The sequence below is a fragment of the Mobula hypostoma genome, chromosome 4 (genome assembly GCF_963921235.1).
Source record: "Mobula hypostoma chromosome 4, sMobHyp1.1, whole genome shotgun sequence".
NCBI classification, from domain to species: domain Eukaryota; kingdom Metazoa; phylum Chordata; class Chondrichthyes; order Myliobatiformes; family Myliobatidae; genus Mobula; species Mobula hypostoma.
Genome location: NC_086100.1, coordinates 33,420,509 through 33,446,724, shown reverse-complemented (window position 1 = coordinate 33,446,724; position 26,216 = coordinate 33,420,509).

Sequence of the window (26,216 nt, the reverse complement as noted above, 5' to 3'; positions counted from 1 at the left end):
TATAGTTAAATGGATCAGCACATTTGCAGTTGACACCAAGATTGGGGTGTAGTGGACAGTGAGGAAGGCTTTCATGGCTTGCAAAGGAATCTGCATCAGCTGGAAAAATGGGATAAAAATGGCAGATGGAATTTAATGCAGAAGTGTGAGGTTTTGAACTTCTGTAGGACCATCCTGGGTTGGTCTCACACAGTGAAGGGTAGGGCACCATGTAGCATGATAGAACAAAGGGATCTGGGAATACAGGTACATAAATCATTGAAAGTGGTGTTCACAGTTAGATAGGGCCGTTAAGAAAGCTTTTGGCACATTGCCTTCATAAATCAATGTATTGAGCACTGGAGTTGGGATATTATACTGAAGTTGTATAAGACATTGGTGAAGCCTAATTTGGAGTATAGTGTGCAGCTTTGGTCACCTACCTATGGAAAAAAATGCAAGAAGGTTGAGACAGTGCAGAGAAAATTTACAAAGATGTTGCCGGGTCTAGGGGACTTGAGTTATAAAGAAAGATTGAATAGGTTAGGATTGTATTCTTTAGAAGGTAGAAGACTGAGAGGAGACTTGATAGAGGTATACAAAATTATGAGGGCTATAGATTAGATAAATGATGCAAGTAGGCTTTTCCCACTGAGGTGGGTGGGACTACACCAGAGGTCATGGCTTAAGGATGAAAAGTGAGAAGCTTTTATGAGGGGAACATGAGGGGAAACTTTTCACTCAGAGGATCACCAGAGGATAAGAGTGTGGAATGAGCTGCCAGCACAAGTGGTGCATGCAACCTCGATTTCAAGGTTTATGATAAGTTTGGATAGATACATGGATAGGAAGAATATGGAGGGATACGGTCCCGGTGCAGATCATTGGGAGTAGGCGGCCTAAATTGATTTTATCATGGACTAGATGGGCCGATGGGCATGATTCTATCTGTATAACTCGATAACTCTAAATATCAGAACCATCTGTGGGAGGACTTGCGGTTCTAGAATCTGCATGCCAATCTGTGCTGAAGATCATCCTTGTACCAAGGCATTGTTGGTGATAACAACACATTCAAAGCTGACAAATACATTTGGATTATGGCAGAGTCAAGGGCTGTAGGGATAAAGCTGGAAGATAGAGCTAATGTCAGAGACCACATCACCCACTATCAGATTGGATGTTGAATTCAGCTTGAGAAGCCCAGTGATGTATTCCTGCTCTTATTTCTAATATACATTTTTTACATTATTGCACAAATTATTGATTTAAACAATAGATCTCATGGCTCTCAAAGAGCCACTTAAGATCCTTATACTATTTAAACTAGTTAGCTTTAATGGCATTTATACCCTCAGCATATACACTCAATGACTATTTTATTAAATACAGCAGTGCACCTGTTTGTTAACGCAAATATCTCAAAACAAACAGTAAAGAATTTGCTAATAAAGTCAGTCAGTAAAAAGGATAAGGAAGAAAGTTATTTTTTAGCAGAACATTACCCAGAAAAGGAAAAGTCATACAGTTAGCGAGAACCCAATAATGCTAGCATGTAAAATTATAGTGTGTAACATGCTAGGACTAGATGCAGTGTGAGTAGTTCAGAAAGCCTTTGATAAAGTCCCACATAGGAGATTAGTGGGCAAAATTAGGGCACATGGTATTGGGGGCAGAGTACTGACATGGATTGAAAATTGACTGGCTGACAGAAAACAAAGAGTAGCCACTAACGGGTCCCTTTCGAAATGGCAGGCGGTGACCAGTGGGGTACCGCAGGGTTCAGTGCTGGGACCACAGCTGTTTACAATATATATTAATGATTTTAGATGAGGGAATTAAAAGAAACATTAGCAAATTTGCCGATGACACAAAGCTGGGTGGCAGTGTGAAATGTGAAGAAGATGTTATGAGAATGCAGGGTGACTTGGACAGGCTGGGTGAGTGGGCAGATGCAGTTTAATGTGGATAACTGTGAGGTTATCCACTTTGGTGGTAAGAACAGGAAGGCAGATTATTATCTAAATGGAGTCAAGTTAGGAAAAGGGGAAACACAACGAGATCTAGGTGTTCTTGTACATCAGTCACTGAAAGCAAGCATGCAAGTACAGCAGGCTGTGAAGAAAGCTAATGGCATGCTGGCCTTCATAACTAGGGGAATTGAGTATAAGAGCAAACAGGTCCTTCTGCAGCTGTACAGGGCCCTGGTGAGACCACACCTGGAGTACTGTGTGCAGTTTTGGTCTCCAAATTTGAGGAAGGACATTCTTGCTATTGAGGGAGTGCAGCGTAGGTTCACAAGGTTAATTCCCAGGATAGCGGGACTGTCATATGTCGAAAGGTTGGAGTGACTGGGCTTGTATACTCTGGAATATAGAAGGATAAGAGGAGATCTTATTGAAACATATAAGATTATTAAGGGATTGGACATGCTGGAGGCAGGAAGCATGTTCCCGCTGATGGGTGAGTCCAGAACCAGAGGCCACAGTTTAAGAATAAAGGGTAGGCCATTTAGAATGGAGTTGAGGAAAAACATTTTCACCCAGAGAGTGGTGGATATATGGAATGCTTTGCCCCAGAAGACTGTGGAGGCCAAGTCTCTGGATGCTTTCAAGAAAGAGATGGATAGAGCTCTTAAAGATAGCGGAATCAAAGGTTATGGGGATAAGGCAGGAACTGGATACTGATTGTGGATGATCAGCCATGATCACAGTGAATGGCAGTGCTGGCTTGAAGGGCCAAATGGCCTACTCCTGCACCTATTGTCTATTGTCTGGTTGAAAAGGTTTCACACTCAGTGATGATGACGGCTCGTTCTTCCCTTGTGAAGATCAGGAGGGAAGAAGTGTCTTCAGGAGCGATGACATGACCGTTGGTGACTGTAGAGGCCAATACTGGATCTGCAAACTCTGGAGCAGAAGGAACATGGGAAGAGCTGGGATATAGGCACTTGGGTAGTAGTATTCTTCCTGCATCTCCTCTTCTCTTCAGCAGTCACTCTTCTAGATTCCTCAAAATTCCTGGCTGCTCTGTGGATCAGTGTTCTTCAGCAGTCTCTGTCACAAACCAGCTAATGCCATTCATTGACCTCGAGATTTGCCTGAGAGAGCTGCTGCTTAAGTTGGTCTTTGTACCTGTTGCATGGAGCACCACGATCTCTCTTGTACTGAGAGAGTTCTCCATAGAGTGCTGCTTCCAGTAACGTGGAGTTGTCCATGTGAGACACGTGGCCTGACCAGCAAAGTGGCTTCGATGCTTGGAAGTTGAGCCTTCTCCAGGACCTCGTTGTTGGAGACTCCATCCTGCCAGCTGATACCCATGATGGAGTGAAGACAGCGCTGATGGAAGTGCTCAAGGAGCCAGATTTACTTACGGTGAAAGACCCAGGCTTCGGAGCCGTACAGCAGTGTTGTGATGCTGGCAACCCTGTATACCAGGATTTTTGTGGACAGATGCAGCTGGTGGTTCTTCTACACATGTTTTTGGAGGTGCCTGAAGGCACTGCTGCTCTGGTGAGTTGATTGTCAACATCCCTTACTACTCTAGAGTTCCTGGAGATGACATTGCCTGGGCAGCTGAACTGCTCAACCGTGGTGAGAGAGTGGTCGTCAATGGTGATCCGAGGTGGGTTGTAAAAGCCACGAGGGGGCTTCTGATGGAGGATCATTGTTTACTTCAGACTGCCCATTAACACAAAATATTCTGCAGATGCTGGGGTCAAAGCAACATGCACAAAATGCTGGAGGAACTCAGCAGGTCGGGCAGCATCTGTGGAAACGAACAGTCAACGTTTTGGGCCAAGACCCTTCATCAGGACAGGCCGTTAACCTTGCAGCCTTGGTGAACTATGACTGCAACCTGTAGCGCAGCCTCTGTGTGCATGAGAAGAGGACAGTTGCCCACATATAGTAGCTCAAGAATGGGTTCTTGCATGGTTTTTGTTCAAGTGAGAAGGCAGCCACTCCCAAACAGTATGATAAGACGACGTATTGATGACACGTCACAAGATGTTGATCAGGAAGTGTCCCACCCTGAAACATGAAGTGTTTCTCTTTCCACTGTTGTGGCCTGCCCCACGGGATGTCTCCAGAATTTTCTGGTTTAATTTCAGATTTTGAGCAAGGATCAGTTTTGGATTCTCTCATGTCTGTGCTTCTTCAGTTACTGGATCCCCATGACTACTACATCTGCTGCCTCTCTGTCTCCTTCCTATGAGCGGTTCCTGCTCCATGGTACCGTGCCAGCCTCTTTGGCTGCCATCCTAATAGTTCACAGGAAGTAACTACAGTGTTCCTGATGACCGAGAGGCTCTTTGCTTTCACAGCAAATAAGAAGACCAAGCTATCAAAAGATCATTCTCCTTGAAGCCAGTCAGCTCCCTCAAAATATTAATATCTGTTAAAACAATGCATTACAGATCATACCGCATTGTGCAGTCAGTTCTAAAAAGGTACATCTATATTTTATACACAACTTGGATAGAATTATTTATTGTGGATGTTCACTCTGTACCTTCTTCAGCATGAGCACCACACAAATCCGCTGCTCATTCTATGTCCTTGCAGAGAAAAATGATCTAGCTAAATTCTGAACTTGACACTCATTTTAAGATTATTCAATGTGTTAAATTTAAGGGAAAGTACAGCGCTGTGATTCCAGAGAACGAGGAGAACTATTTCTTTGTAATTGAATCAATATGTTGGGCTCAGGGTAGATGTTCTGAGATGATGACACCCAGGAGATTCGAACTTCTCACTCTTTCCACTGCTGATCCCTCGATGAGGATTGGTGTGTGCTTCCTCGGCTTTCCCTGCCTGAAGTCCACAATCAATTCCCTTGATCTTACTGATGTTGAGTGCAATGTTGTTGTCGTGACACCATTCATTCAGCTAATCTATTTCGCTCCTGCACAGCTCGTCCTAAACAGCCGTAATTCTGCGAACAACAGCTGTGTCGTTGGCACATTTATAGATGGTGTTTGAGCTGTACCTAGTCACAGTGTTGTGGGTATAGAGAGAGTAGCGCAGTGGGCTAAGCATGCATCTATAATGTGTGCCAGTGTTGACTGTCAGTGAGGAGGACAAGTTGTTTCTAATTCGCACAGACTGAGGTTTCCTGGTGAGCAAGTCAAGGATTTAGTTGCAGAGGCATGTACTGTGTTTTGGAGCTTGTTGATTAGAATTGAGGATATGATTGTGTTGAACACTGAGCTGTAATTTATGAACAGCAGCCTGGCATAGGTACTACTGTTGTCCAGGTAATCCAAGGCTGAGAAGAGAGCCAGTGAAATTGCATCCACTGAAGACCTTTTGTGATGATAGGCAAATTGCAGTGGGTCCAGGTCCTTGCAGGTGTTGATTCTAGTCATAACCAACCTCTCAAAACACTTGATCACAGTAGATGTGAGTGCCACTGGTGACAGTTGTTGACACAGTTCATCCTTCTCTTCTTGGGGACTGGTACGATTGTTGCCCCTTTGAAGCAAGTGGGAACCTCTGACTGCAACAGTGAGAGATTGAAGATGTCCTTGACCACTCCCACCAGTTGGTAGGCACAGGTTTTCAGAGACTCACCAGGTACACCATCATGGCCTTAGACTTTGCAAGGATTCGCCATCTTGAAATATGTTCTGACATCAGCCTCCAGGACAGAGATCACAGGATCGCCAGATGCCGCAGGGATTCGCACAGGTTGAGTTTCATTCTCCCTTTAAAAGCATGCATAAAAGCTGTTGAGCTCATCTGGGAGTAAAGCAACATTGCCATTCATGATGTTAGGTTTTGCCTTGTAGGAAGCAATGGCCTGCGAACCTTGCCAAAGTTGACGTGCATCCAGTTCCATCTCTAGCCTCATTCAGAATTGTGTCTTTGCTGTTAAAATGGCTGTCCATAGGTCATACCTGGACTGCTTATATAGCTGTGGATTACCAGTCCCGATGGCCATAGATCTAGCCCTTAGCAGACTACGAATCTTCTGGTTCATCCACAGCCTTTGGTTTGGGTATGTCTGGTATGTTCTCAGAGGCATACACTCTTCCACAGAGGCCTTGAAGTCAGTGGCAACAGTAGTGTATTTATTCAGATTGAAAGATGAATTTCTGAATATTGTCCAGTCCATCGACTCAGAATGCTCCTCCATCTCTATTGACCATAGCTTCTTGGTACTCACCTTTGGTACTGCGGTCTGTAGTCTATGCCTATACACTGGGTGTAGAAGTACAGCCAGGTGATCAAACTTCCCAAAGTGTGGGCATGGGATAGCACAGTAAGCATTTTTGATGGTGGTGCAACAGCAGTCAAGTGTTTTGGCTCTTTTGGTTCCACAGGTGATGTGCTGGTGGTAGTTATTCAGAGACTTCTTCAGGCTGGCCTGATTGAAATCCCTTGCAATGATAGGGAAGGCAACAGGGTGAGCTCTTTCATGACTGCCCATTATCGTACTCAGTTCCTCTAGTAGCTGCCTGATATTGGCTGGAAGGGGAATGTACACAGCTAGCAGAATGATGGAGGAAAACTCCCTCAAAAGATATAAAGGACAACCACTAGATGTTCCAGGTTGGGTGAGTAGGATTGAGATAGAACTGACACATCTGTGCATCATGATGAGTTAATCATAAAGAATACTCCACCTCTCTACGTTTAAGAGACTCAACTGCCCTATCTTTATGGAGAATGATGAAGTCATCCAGGCCATAGCGCTGTGTCGGAAGTGACGCCTCTGAGCCATGTTTCCATGAAGCAAAGTAGACAGCAGTCCCTGATGTCCCTTTGGTATTGTAAACTTGCTATGAGATCTTTACTAACAGTATATTTGGCAATGCATTCTAGATATCAACCACCTTCTATGGTAAAAATATTATTCTACAAAACCCCTTTAAAATTCATTCCTATCACCAACAAGAGAAAATCTGAAGATGCTGGAAATCCGAGCAACACACACAAAATGCTGGAGGAACTCAGCCCAAAATATTGACTATTCTTTTCCATAGATGCCGTCTGGCCTGCTGATTTCCTTCTGCATTTTGTGTGTGTTGCTTAAAATTCATTCCTCTCACCTTAAATTTGTACCCTTTTGTTTTTAATATCCCGACCACAGGAAAAATAATTTGACAATCTACCAGACCTATGTCTCATATTTGATACCACCATTTTATCCTTCGTATGCACTATCATCTTATAGCATATCCAACTACCAATAGGAATATTTTAGTTACCTGTAATGTCGTTTATCCCAAGATGGGCATAAAAGCAAATTGTAATTAATTTTGCTCTTTGAAATGAACACATTTTCTGAACCTGCTTCAGGTTCTACCTGGCCTAGTGGTCTAGGTTCATCTGGCAGATTTCCTAGTGTAACTAATGGGAAACTACAGAAAACTGGACTTCAGAGCTAGACGGTGAGGAAATCCCAACAAGCATCTCAGCTGACTGCTTGAGATATCTGGAGCTTCCACATTTGTACACATCAGTTTGGAAATGCCAAATTCCTATACAGAATCATTCATATTTCTCAGCAAAGTCCTGGCCATTATTTCTGGTTTCCTCTCTCTGCAGATGCTGCCTTATCTGCCGAGTGTTCCCAACATATTGTTGTAATTTCCAATTGCCAGCATCTGCACCATTTGATTTTTGCATTAAAAATGTCTGAGCTGTTTGCAATGACAAACGAACATTTTTGCAGGGTTGGGAGCATTGTTAAAGGAAGGCGCGATAACTTTCAACATGTGAACAAAAGAGGGTTAAAATTTATCAAGTGAAACTTTGTAGACATTTCACATTACATCTTTATTTTGCAACAGATTGAGAGCAGATGGGGAAGTTAAATCTCACTCATGCATATTGATGTAGATCTGAAAATGAAGACAAAAATAAGAGCAGCAGGCAAAGGACTGAAACCATTGTGCGTCCTTTTGGGAAGCTGAAGCCTAGTGCCTGCAATTCTACAAGTACACTTAAGGCCGGAGGCAGTCTGTTCTTGAATTGAAGAACTGTGCATGTGGTTTGTGAGGAACAGAGCTTGTCTTGCTGTTCTGCTGTGTTCTGTGCTGTTCTGTTGAACAGTGTGAGCATACTATGCCGACGCCAAAATGTGAGGCAACGTCATTAGATCCTGTTAATTGTGAATGCCAACGACCATTTCACTGTATGGTTCGATGCACACGTGACAAATAAAATGAAAAGGAGAAACTGCCTGGACAGATCATGCTTGGATTTAAGTAAACGAAAACTCAATCTGCAGTAAAAGCTCCTGCCTTAGGATGTTTGCACTCAGACCCTACTGCAGAAGGTCTGCTGAAGTAGAAAGCAAGCAGTGATATTTTCTAGGGATACAAGACTTTGCAGATGCTGGAACCATGAGCAAAAAATAACTGCTGGAGGACCTCAGAGGATTAAGCAACATCAATGAGAGGAAATGAATGTTCAGTATTTCATTTCAAGGCCCTGTAAATGGGCGGAGAGTGGAGAGGGAGGATGGCCAGTATAAAGAGGAGAAGGAGAAGGGATAGACAGAGGCTCAGAGTTTAGTTGGCAGGCTAATAAGGTCAAGGGGGCAGTTGCAAACAGAGCGGAGCTGGCGGAAGATAATAAGACATCACAATGGCACTGAAAGTGAAGGAAGGGTTCCCAGTCATCTTGTAATCCATGCCACTGGGCTCCGTCATGGACCTTGTGGCGGCTGCCCGTGCAATGTTAAACAAAGTCATTTACAGGCATTCTCCATTAAAGGAATAACGGTTAGGAGAAGATCGTATTAGACTTGAGGCATCATACTGCTATTAAGGGTTAGATGGAGGATTGAGGGATGATGGGGAAATGGAGCTGGGTATCAGTGGCAGATGAGTGAAAGGTTATTGGCAAAAGTCTGACAGTGTTATGTTGGTAACAAATACAATTCTTTGGTATACATTGATGCTTTCAATGAAGCAATTCATGCAATCAGAGAATTGTTACAGAGTAGATGAAGAGTGGTTGGCTTAAGACAGACATGAAGAATTCCTTTGCTCTCAGACGGTCCTTAGTCTGGTGGTGGAAGCAAAGTATTCAGATGTTAAAACACAAAGTGCCAAGTGGTTGATGTCTCCATCGGTTTCATATTTTTAATGCAAACATAATTGTTTTTGCTATTGCCAATTTGCAGGAGTTACAATGAGACAAGAAAATGAAAGGGATTTACAGACAATGATTACGTTTGGATCTTGTTTATCTTGATTATGACAACCACATTATTCTGAAACACCTGTAAGATATCAGTGCCAAAGGAAAATTTGAAGTTTACAACTTACAATTCTTTATTTGTTTGAGAGTTTGCTGTGCAACAGAGTCATGTCTATAGATCATATATAGACCTAAACCATTTCTGATGCTGGTTCTCCGTTAATCTATTGAGGAAAGTTGGAAAGATGTACTCTATTTCCATTTCACAAAACAAATACCTCTCCATTAGTCAATCATGAAAAATTGGGTTCTTTGTCTCATTACTTATTTGCTTATTATGACACAGAAATATGTCATTTGGACATTCTGGTCCAAACTAGCCCCTAGCAAAGTGATTCTTTCAGCCCCATTCCTTCCTTCTGCAGATGCCTTTGGCATTTGAGGCTGTTAAATTCAGCACCCGCAGTTCAGAAACTCTTTCTCTCTCATATGAACCTGCCTGATCCATCTCAGCTCTCAGTAAGGTGCCTTGGTCACTCCAACATCTCAACTGATTGTCGAACACAAAGTATGGACTGACTTTCAAGGACTGTACAACTCGTGTTCTCTGTATTGTTTCATTATTTATCTATTCATATATCTATTTGTTTACTTATTTCATTTTGTATTTGCATAGATTGTTCTCTTTTGCACATTGGTTGCTTGTCAGTCTTTCTGTATGTGTGTAGTTTTTCATTGATTCTATAGTATTCCAATTTTCTACTATGAATTCCTGCAACAAAATGAATCTCAGAATAGTATACGGTGACCTATACATACTTTTGTTAAATTTACTTTGAACTTTGGTGAATATTTCAAATATGATCTTCCTCTGCGGATATGAGATTAGAATACTTTGATTGGATTGAAAATCAGACTTCCTCCAGATGTGTAGCTCATTCGCTGACTCATTATCATTTGAGACTTGGCCTACTCCGGTGGTGTCATCTCTAAACTTACAGGTGAAGTTAGAGAAGAATCTGACAAACTTGATTGTATTTGTGCTTAGTTATGCACATACTTGTTAAAATCTACAACTCTTCCCCCAATTCCCTCCCTCCCCTGCACACTCCTCACACCCACCCCTTTTCCTTGCCCTCATCCTCCAGAAATTCTTTTAAGATTGCATGTGAGCATAAGCAAATTCAATGTATTGCTTCATCGTCAGAAGCTAAGTACGTATTCCTAATGATAGTCGGTAATGTCTGCAGATAACTTTTATTTATTTACAGTCATATTTAATTACTTTTATTGTTGTTATTGTCATTAACCATTTTACTATTCTGTAAAATTGCTAAGAATATATTTTAATTAATAAATTTTAATTCTGAATGATTAAAATTAAAATTTTGATTATATTTGTATTCAGAGGTGTATATGCACATATACTGTAATTCATGTGATAGGATCAGCATTAGTTAAATAATCACAGGGCTGCTCCAAATTAAAGCTGCAAGATAAACTTGAAACCTCTTACCACTCAATGCAGGATTTCAGGATGTTTACTACTGCACTAAGAATATTCATTTCTTCCCTGAATATTTAAGTTCCATCTCATTTCCCAATCCATTTATTGCCTAGGAAATGATAATTGTGTATTATCATGAAGGATCCCACCCAGCCTGCTTATGGATTATTTGTTCCACTCCCAACTAGGCAGCATACATGCCAGGACCACTGGACTCAAAAACAGTTAATTCCTCCTCGGCTGTCAGGCTGATCAACACCTCTAGCCATTAACCCACCCCCCAACACCCTCCACCATCACTACATACACATCGCCTAGTGTCACTTTATGTACGTACAATCTATGTATATATTAATTACTTATACATTGCATTTTATAGGATTGTTTTTATATATTATTGAGTTTTTTTTGTTTTTCTTATTGTGTTCTTTATGCTTATCATTTTTTTAATGTTGCGTGGGAACCGGATTAACAATCATTTTGTTCTCCTTTACACGTGTGTACTGAAGAATAACACTAAACACTCTTGAATCTTGAACCTTATGAAACCTTATAAAATCGGTGAATCAACATTTCTTCTTACAGAGAAGAAAGATCAGTGTTGTGTGCTTTCTCCTTATCAACATTATTAGTAAATACTGTGCCTATCAAGGTCAAAAACAGGAATGCTAGAATAACATTTTCTCTCTTGTTGGTTTTCCTTTATGCTTTAAGCACTCAGATCAGGTCAGATATTACTTGAAAAAAAAGTATAAGCTCCTTTTTGCTCAGCATCAGAAATTTTTCCACTTCTTTACCAGCAGTCCATGACTCCTCCGGGTAAGAATCTTGATTGGCAGTTATTTTAATCTAACTTGCTTAGAAATGGGGGATCATAGAAATTTATTTCACATTGTGTCCTTCCAGGCAACTGATAAAGGAAACTTTTATTCATTTAGTATAAACAGGATTAGAACTCACCCTGCAGTGTCTCATCAAAACTCTTTACTGTAGAAATTTCTCCATATGAGGCATAAAATTTGAATAGCTGTTTTCAGAAAAATAAATATCCTAAGAAGATTGCACAACAGTAATCTATTGGCGAATATGTGAACATTCACTATGATATTGCATTTCCTCCATAAAATAAATCAAATAGCAGAGTGTAAGGGGAGGCCCAGCCACTAGCCAGCAAGATATTGGAAACTAAAATTGAGAAAATGGAGTGAAAACTGAGAGAAGAAAACTAAGAAGCTAACTGAGTCAGCCCAAAATATTGATTGTTCATCTCCCTCCATTGATGCTATCTGACCTGCTCAATTCCTCCAGTGTTTTGTATGGGGGGCGGGGGGTGATTGATAAGTTCGTGGACTAAGGTAGAAGGAGTCAATTTTAGAAAACCTAGCACATTTATTTTTCAACATGGTCCCCTCCTACATCTACACACTTAGTCCAGTGGTTGTGGAGCATACGGATCCCTTCTTTGTAGAAGTCGGCATCTTGGACCTCCAGCAAGTGGTCCACAGCAGGGGTGATTGATAAGTTCGTGGCCTAAGGTAGAAGGCGATGAGTTATACAACTCTCGTTACCTGCACGTGCAGTTCAACTCTTTGAGTGATTATGCAGAAAGTTTGAAGTTAATAACATCTCCTTCCACCTTAGGCCACGAACTTATCAATCACCCTGCTGTGGACCACTTCTTGAGGTCCAAGACACTGACTTCTACAAAGAAGGGATCCGTATGCTCCATGACCACTGGACTAAGTGTGTACATGTAGGAGGGGACCATGCTGAAAAATAAATGTGCCAGGTTTTCTAAAATTGATTCCTTCTACCTTAGGCCACAAACTTATCAATCACTCCTCGTAATTAGGTACTCCTTCGTTACCTACCAGTGACCCTAATTCTACAGAAACATTCTCTCCACGTCCACCCTGCCAAATACAGTACAGTATCTTTCAGGATCACATGCAAAATGCTGGAGGAACTCAGCATTGATGGAAATGAGTAACCAGTCGACATTTCAGGTCAAGACATTTCATCAGGATGATATCTTTCAGGATCATATGTGTTCCAACAAACATGTAAATTAAACTTTGCTTCTGTGCTTCACGCACTGACTTGCCTTCAAATAATGAGCATTGTACAATAAAATATGGAAGATACTGCAAACTTACGGCAAAGTTCTCTCTTCAGGTTTCCAAGAGAACTCAACTCCAGTCAAACGGCTGTGATTTGTATGAGATGCTTTTGTTTCAAATTCTAAAGTATCCAGTCTAATTGAGTGTAGCTCAAATGTATTTTGATTCCAGATGGACACGACATGTGCTGTAGTGGCAAATTGAAATGTCATGATCTATTTATTGCCATTTCCTGGCAACTTAAGGCTTAAGCACTAGTAATATCCATGCATACAATCACAAGAATTTCCTTAACTGCATTCAAAACAAAGTAAACAATCTAGAAAATGCTTTAAAATGTATTAACATTAGAGTCAATTCACTGGCAACCAAGATGGTTTTCTAAAGATCTTTATAGAACTTGGGCTCTCAGGTCTATAAGTGATTGCTGAGTAGCAGATGCTCATTATGCAATTTTAAGCCCAATCTCTCTGGAAAAAAAATCTTTATAAACCTGCTTTGTGTATGATTTAATTAGTGTAAAATGCAGTGAGGGAAGTGGGGAGCTGAATTAAACTTTCATCTTGGTAGTTGATACAAAGAAGCCTTTAAATAGGGAAGCATTCCCACAGAGCAGTGAGGTGCAAATGCAATATCCCAAAGGCTACTTCCTAATTTTACAAGAATAATAGAATCATGGAATAATAGCCTAAATTCTTTCAACAATTCAATCCAGAAATTAAAATCTTTATTCTATCAAATGTTGTACTTCTCCATGAACTCCACTGAACACACCTACTCTTTTCAACTTACTTACATTTAAATATTCACCCAATGCTCCTGACTTAACTCTTAATAAATGGCTGCAGCACTTTCCCACTAAAGATATCAAGTTGACAGTCCTGTAATTTCCCGGGCAATCATTTAGGCTATTTTTCACAGGCTCCAGTCATATTTCGCATGCTTGGAGCATTTGGACAGCACAGTCACATCCACTGAGCTGTACATGATGTCTTCAACCTTTCATTATGTTATGTTATGTTATTCACTCTCAGCTAACTTCACTGGAACTTACTCGTGTCCTGATATTTTCACTGCAGTGGTTGCTTCATTTATCTGCTGAAGTAATTCACCTTGGCAAATGTTATTTCTTCTGTTGCCTATGATGAGGAATTCTTTATAACACTTGCTAGCATTTTGTTTTTCTTTTATTTTTTAAAACCCTTAGGCATTTTACAAACAGTCTCTACGTTATTTTGTTATTCCACCATATTCACTTTTTAAATTAAAAACTTCAGTTCACTTCTTTTTCTTTCCTTTTATTCCCCCAAGCTATTTTTATGGTTCACTTTATTGTCTTGAAATCATAACCAGCCATCTCAATATCCATAGAATGCACCTTTGTCAAAACAGTTTGCCCCAGTGAAGGCATGCGTGATGAAACCTGAGTTGTTATATCAAAAATAGGCACTATGAGAATGATTTTAGGAACAGAATAGCAAAGCAGAATGCCTGCATGACATGCTTCCAAACATCACTGATCCATCAACATGATGAGGTGGACTGCATCCATTATTGCAAATATTAGGAGGTGACCATTATTAGCTTGAAGCTTCTGCTGACCTTTAATCTATCTGCAGTTCCATTACCAAAAGAACAGATGATTTGTTTAAATCCACACAACGCCTTCTAATTGTGCTTCCCGTCAAGCAAACACAGAAGTAGTTTGGAAATCCTTCTTCAAGGGAACAATGTTTGACAGTTTGTCTTTCATTGGATAAATTTTGTTTGTGAATGTGGCTGCTACTAGGATGTGAGCATCTCAAGTGGCCCAGAGAAAATTATGATGGGCCATGGCGTTTTACATGACACTGGCTCTCTCAAAATAATGTCAGCAATGCATCTCCGAGGTTTTGTTCTGGTGTGTCATACACCCAAGATGTGCAGGCATTATTTTCTTTGAAACAATAAAGAGATTAGCAGAAGTATAGAAGTAATTTGGCATTGGAGCCTGTGCTCTGGTCCACTCTTGCTATCCACTACAGCAATCAAAGCTGTTTTACATGCGTTCTTATCCCTGCAAGTGTACTAAGTACTACACCTGCCTCTACATCTCCGCCTTCACCACTATTCAGGGCCCCAAACAGTATTTCAGGTGAGGCAACACTTCACCTATGAGTCTGTCAGTTTCATCTACTGTGTCTAGTGGTCCTAATGCAGCCTCATTCTCATTGGTGAGACCGGGGAACACCTTTGCTCCTTCTGTGGCAAAAGGCAGGATCTTCCAGTTTGTCACATATTTCAATTCAACTTAACATTCCCATTCTGACATGTCTGTCCAAGGTCTCTACTGTTATGATGAGGCCACTCACAGTTTTGAGGAGCAACATCTCATTTTCTGTCTGGGTAGCCTCCAACTTGTTGTCATAGGCATCAATTTAACCAAATTCTGGCAATTTCTTCCCCCATCTCTTCTCTTTCTTGTACTCCATCCCCTCCTCCCTCCTTCTTATTCTGGCTCCTGCCCCCTTCCTTTCCAGCCCTGATGAAGGGTCGCACCCTAAAACATTAACTGCTTATTCCCCTCCACAAATGCTGCCTTACCTGCTGAGTTCCTCCAGCATTTTGTGTGTCAAGTTTTCCAGTATCTGCAGAATCTCTTGTGGTTAAGAGATGTCGTTTGATTTAGTTATTTTGATATATCGTGGCTTCAAGCAATATTTAATTGATTGAAAAGAATCATTTAAATTCATGCAAATTCATAAATTATAATGTATAATTTATCATGGTAGATATTTTGATGGTCGAGAACATTTACACCTCCATTCTTATATTTTGTGAGGGTCATCACTACTGTTCCTCCCGCATATTTTGCAGTCACCTCCTGCAGGAATAATACTCTGAAATGTTGAATGAAACTCGCTCGCTTCCATCTTCTATGTGGAAAGTTTGCAATGATGCTATTAGACAAGGTGGATTTAGCTTTAATTAAACATTGTATCATTTCTTCAAACATCTAAATTTCATCCTTCTATCCATACATGGACTGGCTGGTGGTGCAGTGGCATCACCACTGGACTTCAAGGCAGATGGTCGTGAGTTCAAACCCAGCCGGGTCCCAACTTGGGCAGCAGCAGTATCTGTGCAGAAGAAGGGTCTGGCAATCTACTTCAGTATCTTGCCATATGGACCCTATGGTAAATTAGGTCACAAAGAGTCAGACTGAACAATAACAAATCCATACATGTCCCATAGTATCTGCAGAACAAAAGGCCCCTCTGATTGTCACATTTGAGCTAGTTGTGAGCTTTGTTAGAATGCTGATTTTCAATATGATTTTAGTTCTCAAATGACTGCAGATTGTGAGAATTCACCACAAGGGCAGCCTGTCCAGGATTTCAACATGTTTAAATACTTTGTTAACTCTGCCCAAGAACACTGATAACACTGATTCATACAAATGCCTTTTCCTTCCTTGATTTTGGAATTATTTGCCATGAAGATGTGCTTAACATTGCTGGTGAATTTAACATCAACTGATGGATACAAGATACAAAAAGCAGTAGAGCATGATTATTGTTTTCTTTATCATATGTTTATGACATGACGCTGGATATAAAATTAACAATTTCCAAATGTGCAGATCACATAAACACTTTGAAGTGCATCAGCTTTGAAAAGAGTATTAACAGACTTCAAAAGGTTAGAGATAATCAAGTGGAATGAGGTGATACATGGCAGATGAAATTTAATGCAGGAACAGGCAAAATCTTATATTTGATAGGAAGGAAGAACTAGCACTCTACAAACTAGATGGCATAGTTCTAAAAGAAGCACAAGAACAAGCCAGGTTTTAGGTATATATGCATAATTCATTCAAAGTGGCAGAGCAATTTGAGAAGGTGTTTCAAAATGCATATGGACCATATGGACTTTATAAATAGATGTAAGTATGAAGCAATATATAGACTGGGGACAATGGAGATGTGAAGGATTTAGGGAAGTGCAGAAGGAGTTTTCTGAAATGATTCCAAGCATGAGCAATATTTGTTAGATGAATACACAGTATAATCTGGTGATGCTCTTCCTGGGTCATCAGAGATTCTGAGAAAATTTGATATAAAATGTTTAAAATTATGGATGGTGGACCAGCTGGTCGTGCAGTGGCATCAGCACTGGACTTCAAGGCAGATGGTCGTGAGTTCAAACCCAGCCAGGTCCCAACCTGGGCAGCAGCAGTATCTGTCCAAACAAAAGGTCTGGCAATCTCCTTCCGTATCTTACCATGAAAACCCAATGGACCCTGTGGTCCATGAGGTCACGGAGAGTCGGACTCAACTAAACGACTGAACAATGACAGAAGATTCAGAGTAGATAAACAGAAAGTGATCCATTGGTGAAACAGTTAGTCGTAGACGACAGGCAAAAAGAACTTAAATGATGGTATTGGGTTTGCAGGCCGTGAAGATTCAATCTCAAATGAAGACCTTAAGCCCTGTTAGATATAAAAAACTATGCATACCCTCACTAAAGGAAGGTTATACTGTAACTGTCCAATCTTTAAAGACTAATTCACTTTCCTGTTTATTCTTCAAGGTGAGTTTAGCTGCCAATACCCACCATTTGAGCGATGCCCAACCCCCACCACAGAGGGGATACTTCCAGTTAACAAAGTAGTTTAAAACACAATCCATTTATTACACTGATATGCATTTATCAAAACAACATTCTCGAAACACATTTAAAACTCACAGATATATACCTTATAAAAGACATCCATATTGCAAACCATCCTAACACACAAAGGATTTCCAAAACAAAAGTACAATTCTTACAAGCTAAAAAGACATACCCTCAATCCAGACAAGTTGGTCATCCATCGCAGAAATCAAAGACAAAAGAATGGACACTAGTTCACCCCATTTTTCTTTTCTACTTCTTTTTGTTCCTTACCCTATACCTAATAAACCTGAACTACTCCTTTCATTTATAGTTTCTTTGCCTCTGGGTAACTTACATACATTCTTTCACATATTTTTTATGACAAATTGTCTGAAAGTGCCTTGGCGACACAGATCCCAGGAACCAACAATTAACTTCCCTGAGTACATATATCTTCAAACTTATTAAAAGGTCAGTTACTGATGTGCTAAGTAATTGTCCCTGTCTGGTCTGCAAGCTTTCTTGAACTAAATAGTTCAGCCAGAATTGTGTCTTTTGCAGCAAACCAAATTAAATAACAACCTTATACTGTACCCCTTCAGCAGTTAGCCTCCTGATATGAGCCAGCGAGTCTGTGTCTCTACACAATGCTTGCTTGCAAAGCTGTGTTTCCAAACCCATTACTGATTAATGCTTTCCATTTACATTAAGAACTGAAGATTGGCTCCCATTTATGACCAGAAGCTAAACAAAGAATTAATTGGAAGTTTAACTTACAACTTACAGTTTAACTTATAATTTACAACATAAAACTGTTTGATCTTTACAAGTGTCAGCTTCTGTGTTTAGAAAGCTAAGCTTGGCATAATATCAAGAGGCCCCTAACCTGAAAAGCAAATATCCACCACACCTAAAGTGACATAAGCATTCTTTCAACATTGATTTCCAGCATCTGCAGATATTCTCTTGTTTATGATAGGCATTCTTTATGCAGTAAGTGATTGGGGGCTAGAATGGAAGTAGTGAAGCCAGATTCTATTATGATATTCAAATAGAAACTGGATAAATAGTTACATGGAAATGGATTTGTAGATTAATGGATAGAAAGTGAGATAATGGGACTTGCTGTATTGTTCTTACTCATAGCTGACCAGAAATCCCATGGGCCAAAGGATGCCCTGTCATACTTAGCAGTTCAGTAATCTTGTAAAAAAAAATCCATACTGTGCAGTCAGATCACAACCAGTAATGGGAATGCTGAATATTGTGTTGGCTGGTGTGATTATCCATCTGTGTGCTCCAGAGTCAAATCAGCATATCTGCACTGAATGATGTGATGATTATATATTTCTAGTTTGGCAAGGTTAACAAACAAATGGGTTGAAAAGCAACTTGACTGGAAAATTGTCTTCTGGAAAAGTAAGCATATGCTTCCCGTCAAATATTCCGAAATACAATAAATCAGACATAAAGGTATGATAAATTCTTTGACTTACTTACAATGTGCAAGATTAATGCCAAATACCAATGTAGAAATTTTAACTTTTAAGCTTTCTAGCCAAAGGTTTACTAATATAGAAAAAATTACTCAATGTATATTCAAGAGAGACTATAGATATTGGAAATCTGGATCAACACAAATTTCTATAGCATAAATATTGATTTCACTAACTTCTGGGAACTATTCCCCTCTTTCCCTCACCAACCTCTGTTTTCCCTTAACACTGTGGCTTTGTTATCCCTTCTCTTTCCACTCACCCCACCTTCAAAACCTGCCCATCACCTTCACCTCCCACTCCACCCCCCCCCCCCCCGGTTCTTCATCTCCATCCCTTGTTTCATGGTCTACAGTGCCCTCCTACCTGATTACTTCTTCTTCAGCCCTTAGACTTCCCCACCCAACAACTTCCAGCTTCTCACATTATTCCTTTTTTTCTCTCCCCTCTCCCACCCGCCTGTCTTCCCCCTTTCACCTGGATTCACCTATCACCTAGCAGAATGTGCTCCACCTCCTTTCTCTACCCTTTTATTTTGTATTCTGCCCATTTCCTTTCCAGTCCAGATGTCCACTGTTCATTCTCCTCCACAGATGCTCCCTGCCCTTCTGAGTTCCTCAAGCATTCTGTGTGTTCCTCTAATGCAGGGCTACCCAAATTTTATATGCCACAGGCCAATGCCATTAAGCAAGGGATCCATGGACCCCAGGTTGGTCTAATATATATATTTGATTAATACCAGCATTTAGACAGGCTCATGAAAAGGTGAGGAATCAAGGTCAGCAAAGGCATCACAGGCTGAAGGGCCTATTCCTGCACAGTACTGTTTTGAAATCTCTTACTATCTCTTCTTTCAGTTAGTCCTGATGAAGGGCCTCGGCCCGAAATGTCAACTGTACTTCTTCCTATAGATGCTGCCTGGCCTGCTGCGTTCCACCAGCATTTTGTGTGTGATACTATGTTCTATGTTCTGTGTGTTCTACGTAAACAAATTGGAGTTGAAACTGGTGTTGGTGGTACCCACGACCCAGGTGCAAGATGGCAAGTGGATGGTGGAGCGGAAAAAAGGTCAAATGCTTGGGGTGTTTGGCCTCAGACTTCCTCAGTGTATATGCTTTGGGAACCAACATACCAGGTACTGGAGACGTGCAGAAACATTCTTTATACCAGGAATTTGCCTCTGCAATTAATTAAATGTGAAGCAAGTGCCAGATCTCTTCAGTGGATTGTCTGTGCCTACCAAGAAAATATGAAGCCTGTTTTATAATTTATTGAACTAAAAATTATTGCTTTGAACCTGTTATGCTTTTTGACTCCAAAATATAAAACTAATTAAAAGAAAACCACAGGAGCCCAGGAGTAAAATGTATCTACCTTGTTTTACTGTAGTGAGGCGCACATATATGACATGGTGACATGATAACGCATGCCATTCACATACTTTTACGTATAACACATAATGAATTATGTAAACAACAAAGAATGCTTAAGCAAACAACATACCTACAATATTACTCAATTATTACGGAAACATTAAATACACAACACTCCTCCCTGCTTAACTATAAACTCCCACTCAATATAGAATACATTTCAACTTATATACATACAGTATTATACTATAGAATACAGTATTGTTCTATATTATACCATAGAATACAACTGCTATATAAATATCCGCAGCATAGTAATTTTAAATTGTACCATTCAGGTCTAAAGATTTAATTATTGTGGGGGATTTCTTACTCTTGTCGAATAATGTCTTTCCTAACAGGGGGTGGTGGGGTTCACGCTGCTTGGCAGGTGAGACTTGCAGCTGTGAAACAATCTCAAGTTGTGGGCCTCCTCCGTGGTGGTAGGAATTGACTCTGGGACTGCAGGAAGTAGTTTTGAGAGCTCCGGATGCCTTTCTTCTCTAGCAATTGACTCTGTTCTCCTTAACTGATCGGAGTGCTGTCACCGGATGACATTAGGTGCAATCTCCACTGTGCTGTGGAGTTGTCCAGTTCTGTTCTCAGTCTTTCCAACACCCACCTTTTGATCACCTCTGTAGTCCCTCACCAGGACTGCTTGTCCAGGAATGAGACATCAAACCTCCATGTTTGAGGAACCCTCGATTTATCTCAGTTGTTGACCTGCATACTCCTTTTGAGATTGGGTTTGAGGAGATCCAGGTGTAAGTGCAAGAGGTGACCCAGGAGCAGCATAGCCGGTGAATTATTGGTTGTGGAGTATGCTCCATTGTGATATGCAAGGAGGAAATTAGCAAGCTTCTGATTTAGTGTCAATGTAGTGTGTTCTGCTGACTTATGAATTGTATGGCAAAATCCACATGAATCGTCTGCCAGGGCAGTGCATGCAATTTCCAGAAATGGACAGATGCTGTTTTGGGCATCTTCTGGATGTGTTGCCATTCAAAAACAGTGCATGGCAAACTATTCGATCTGCTGATCTATCTCAGGCTTTGAAAGATATAGAACAAAGCTTCGAGCCAATGCTTTCATTTTGACCATGCCTAGATGATCAGCATATAGCTTCTCCAACACTTTAGCTCTCAGCTTGGATGGTACAACAACTCTCAATCCCCACATAATGCACTCTCCATCAAGGGCAAGGTCATCCTGGTACTGGTAAAAATGGAGAAACTGGAGTATCTATTGCAGATTCCAGACATTTTGGGCAGACAGAGACAGTATGAGATTTCTTCTGGCTTCCCTTTGGATCATCTCTGCTGTAATAGGGAGACTTCCAATTTGCCTTAGGGTGAATACAACAAGAGAACTGTCCTCTTTTGCAAATTTTTCAGAAATTTCCTATTCCAAAGGTAAATAGGACAATCAATCGGCATTTCCATGATTAGGCGTTCTCTAGAATTCGATATTGCAATTTATGTCCTCCAAGAAACAGAGTCCATTCATGTTGCTGATGTTAGTGGAACACCCTTTCGTGGATTGAAAATGGACAGTAGTGGTTGATGATCTGTAATGAGGGTAAATTCTCTCCTGTACAAGTACTGGTTGAAACATTTTACTCCCCAAACCAGACTCAAGGCCTCTCTGCCAATCCGCGTGTAATTTTTCTTTGCGGCGGAAAGGGAAAGGATATGGATCGTTCACTTCCATTACTTAATAACGTGTAACATGACTGCATCTATACCGTAAGGCAAGATGTCACAGGTAAGATTCACTGGACATTATGGATCATATTGTGTGAGTACTGATGGTGTCTGATGTCACCATTTCCTTTGGCTTTTGGAAAACTACCTCACTCTGCTTTGTTCTTTGCAATTTCTTTTCGCTCTTTAGTAATTAGTTCAAGGAGTGGGGCACTCTAGCCAAGTTTGGTAGGAACCTCTTACAGTAATTGACAAATTCTAAAAAGGACCACGATTGTGACATGTCTATTGGCTTTGGGTCATCTACCACTGCTTGTATTTTCTCAGCTCACTTGTGTAAGACTTGTGCGTCAATGGTGTGACCACGGTAAGTGATTCTCGGTAACATTTGTTGCATCATACTCTGGGCCCATAATCCTCCAATCTTTTTAACACTGTCTTGAGATTTTGGAGATATTCTTTGTTATCCCCCACCAGTAATAATAAAGTCAACCAGGTAACACTGAGTGCTTGGGTAGCCTTGCCACATCTGACTATAAGTCCATAGGACATAGGAGCAGAATTAGGCCATTTGACCCATCGAGTCTGCTCCACCAGTCAATCATGACTGATCTTTTTTTCCCCTTCTCACCCCATTCCCAGGCCTTCTCCCTGTAACCTTTGATGCCATGTCCTATCAAGGACCTATCAATCTCTGCCTTAAATATACCCAAAGACGTGACCTCCACAGCTGCCTGTGGTGACAAATTCCACAAATTCACCACCCCCGGCTAAGGAAATTTCTCTGCATCTCTGTTTTAAGTGGGGCTCCTCTATCCTGAGGCTGTGTCCCCTTGTCCTCAACTCCCCCACCATGGGAAACATCCTTTCCACATCTACTCTATCTAGGCCTTTTAACATTCGAAAGGTTTCAATGAGATCACCCCTCATCCTTCCGAATTCCAACGAGTACAGGCCCAGAGCCATCAAACTTTCCTCATATGATAACCTTTTCTTTCCGAGAATCATTCCTGTGAACCTCCTCTGAACCTTATCCAATGCCGGGACGTCTTTTCTTAGATCAGGAGTTTTTTCTATCCACCTTGATATTGTTTACTAGCTTGCTTTCATATTTCACCTTTTCCCCGCTAATGATCCTTCTGGTTGCTGTCTGTGGGTTTTTAAAAGCTTCCCAACCCTCCATCTTCCTGCTAATTTTTGCTTTGTTGTATGCCTTCTTTTTTGCTTTTACATTAGCTTTGACTTCCTTTGTCAGCCATGGTGGTACTACTTTGCTATTTGAGTATTTCTTTGTTTTTGGAATACATCTATGCTGCACCTTCCTCATTCTTCCCAGAAACTGAAACCATTGCTGCTCTGCTGTCATCCCTGCCAGCATCTCCTTCCAATTTACTTTGGCCAATCCTTCTCTCATACCACTGTAATTTCCTTTACTCCATTGAAATACTGCTACATCAGACTTCATTTCTGCCCCATCAAATTTCATGTTGAACTCAATCATATTGTGACCACTGCCTCCCAAGGGTTCCTTTACCTCAAGCTCCCTAATCACCTCTGGTTCATTACATAACAGCCAATCCAGTATAGCTGATCACCTAGTAGACTCAACAACAAACTGCTCTAAAAAGCCATCTCCTAAGTGTAACACGCTGTAAGGTTTCACTGCTAATGTAACGGCTTCTGTGTAATATTCCACTGCTAAAGTAATGGTTTCTCTGTAGCAACAATGTTTGGGTTTGACTAGAGATAATGGTGCATGTTAGCCAATGAGCAGGATAGTGTTCTTTCTTGTGCATCTGGGAGCTGGGATTTTGCGGTCTTTTGCCGGGAAGAGATGATGAGATAGGACGTGAATGGAGAGAGTTGGTAGACCACTGGATGGAGTGGACTTGGAGCGAGGGTCCGAAGGTCAGTGACAATCAGAGGAAGTCGATGGTGGTCAAACAGCTTATCAGTGAGATCCAATGTTGCACATTAGACTGTTTCATGAGAATGGACCCTTTTCTTTTTTTTCTGTTTCTTAACCAGATAGTCAAATTAAGAATTATAAAGCTCAATCGTTTAATTGCATATTGTGTACTGTTTGTTATTTCATGGTACTGATTTGTAACAGGGGACTCATCGTGCAGCATCCACCCAAACGAGATTTCTTAAGTTTGGCCAGGCCGGGGGCTATCATCTCTTAGATTAAGCCACAAGCTGAACCGAGAGTTCCATAAGCATTCAGCAAATCCACTCTCTTGAGATCCATTACCAACCTGATTTCCCCAATCTACCTGACTGTTAAAATCTCCAATGACTGTCATAACATTTGCCCTTTTGATCTGGTCCATAATTTTCTGTTTAGTGCAGAAACCAGTAAACCTCATGGAGCAGTGAGATGAATGCTGGCCATCCCTTGCCTTCAGCCCCGAAACATACTGCTGACCTTTTCAATCTGGCCCAGCACTCAAATCAGCCACATATCGGCTCGTTCCTCACTCTCGGGCCCAGCCCCAAGTCCAATCCTGCAATGGCCAAATATCGGTTGTTCCTCACACTTGAGCCCTAGTCTCACCGTGTTGCCACAATCACACTGCACCTTCAAAACCACTTCACCAGATCCCAACAGACCGCCGCAAAAATGCCACGCTGCTCAAAAGCAAAAAAAAAGATTATCGACTTCAGGAAGAGGAAACCAGAAGATCATTCACTGGAGGATCAGAGGTAGAGAGGGTTAGCAAACTTAAATTCCTCTGTGTTATCATTTCAGAGGACCTGTCCTGGGCCCAGCACACAAGTGCAATTACGAAGAAAGCAAGCCAGTGCTTCTACTTCCTTAGGAGTCTCCGAAGATTCAGCATGACATCTAAAACTTTGAAAAACTTCTATAGATCTGTTTTTGAGAGTACATCGACTGGCTGCATTACAGTCTGGCATGGAAACAACAATGCCATTGAATGGAATATCCTACAAAATGATGGATACAACCCAGTCCATCACGGGTTAAGCCCTCAAGAGCATTGAGCACATCTACATGGACCATTGCCACAGGAAAGCAGCATCCATCATCAGGGACCTCCACCACCCAGGTCATGCTTTTTTCTTGCTGCTGCCATCAGGATGAAGGTTTAGGAACATGAGAAAGACTGCAGCTGCTAGAAATTTAAAGCAACATACGCAAAGCGCTGGAAGAACTTAGCAGGTCAGACAGCATCTATGGAAATGAATAAATGGTTGACGCTTTGGGCCAGGACCCTAACCCTAACCCTAACCCTAAGTGAGTTGTCCTATAAACTTGCTAAACATACACTTTAATTTCTGTAAAAGAATTAAGGAAACTTTTGACTTGCTGGCATTCTTGTGTCATTCCTGTTGTGAAGTCTTTTTTTAACAAGCAAGCTTCTTCTGAGGTCTGAGAAACACATCTCTCCTCATATTATTAATTTCAGAAATCTGAAAATACTGCCTGATAAAGCTGTACAGCATTAAATATGTATTGTAATTAAGTAAACCTTCCAGAGGCTGTTTCAGAACTCCTGCAACAAGTTTTTTTTGTATGCTTTCCAAACTAAACCTTGGGAAAATCAGCACAGGAAATGTTGACAGATTTTCTTTGAGTATACTTTAACATTAATAAGGTGCCTGCATGAGGCTTCTGGGTTCGGTTATTTGTTATATGTACATTGAAAGTTCAAAACTTACACACAACGAGTATATGTTTGTGACACAATGAGTATATGAGACTGCGTGTCCTCATAATCTATTCTAATCTAAATGCTTAAACTACACACTGATTGTACTTCTGTGGCCTTCTACTGCTGTAGCCTGTTCACTTCAACATTTAATGTGTTCTGCGTTCCAAGATAGCCATCTGCAAACTACTGTTATGGTTATTTGAATTACTGTCACCGTCCTGTCAACTTGAACCAGTCTGGCCATTCTCCTCTGACCTCTCGGATTAACAAGGCATTTTTGCCCAGAGAACTGCTGCTCACTGGATTTCCTTTTTTTGGTTTTTGCACCATTCTCTGTAAACTTCAGAGACTGTTGTGCATGGAAACATCAGGAGTTCAGCAGTTTCTGAAACACTCAAAATTGCAAATGTCACTCCACTCTTCAAGAAGGGACAGAGGCAGAAGAAAGGAAGTTATAGGCCAGTTATTCTGACCTCAATGGTTGGGAAGATGTTGGAGTTGATTGTTAAGGATGAGGTTTCGGGGT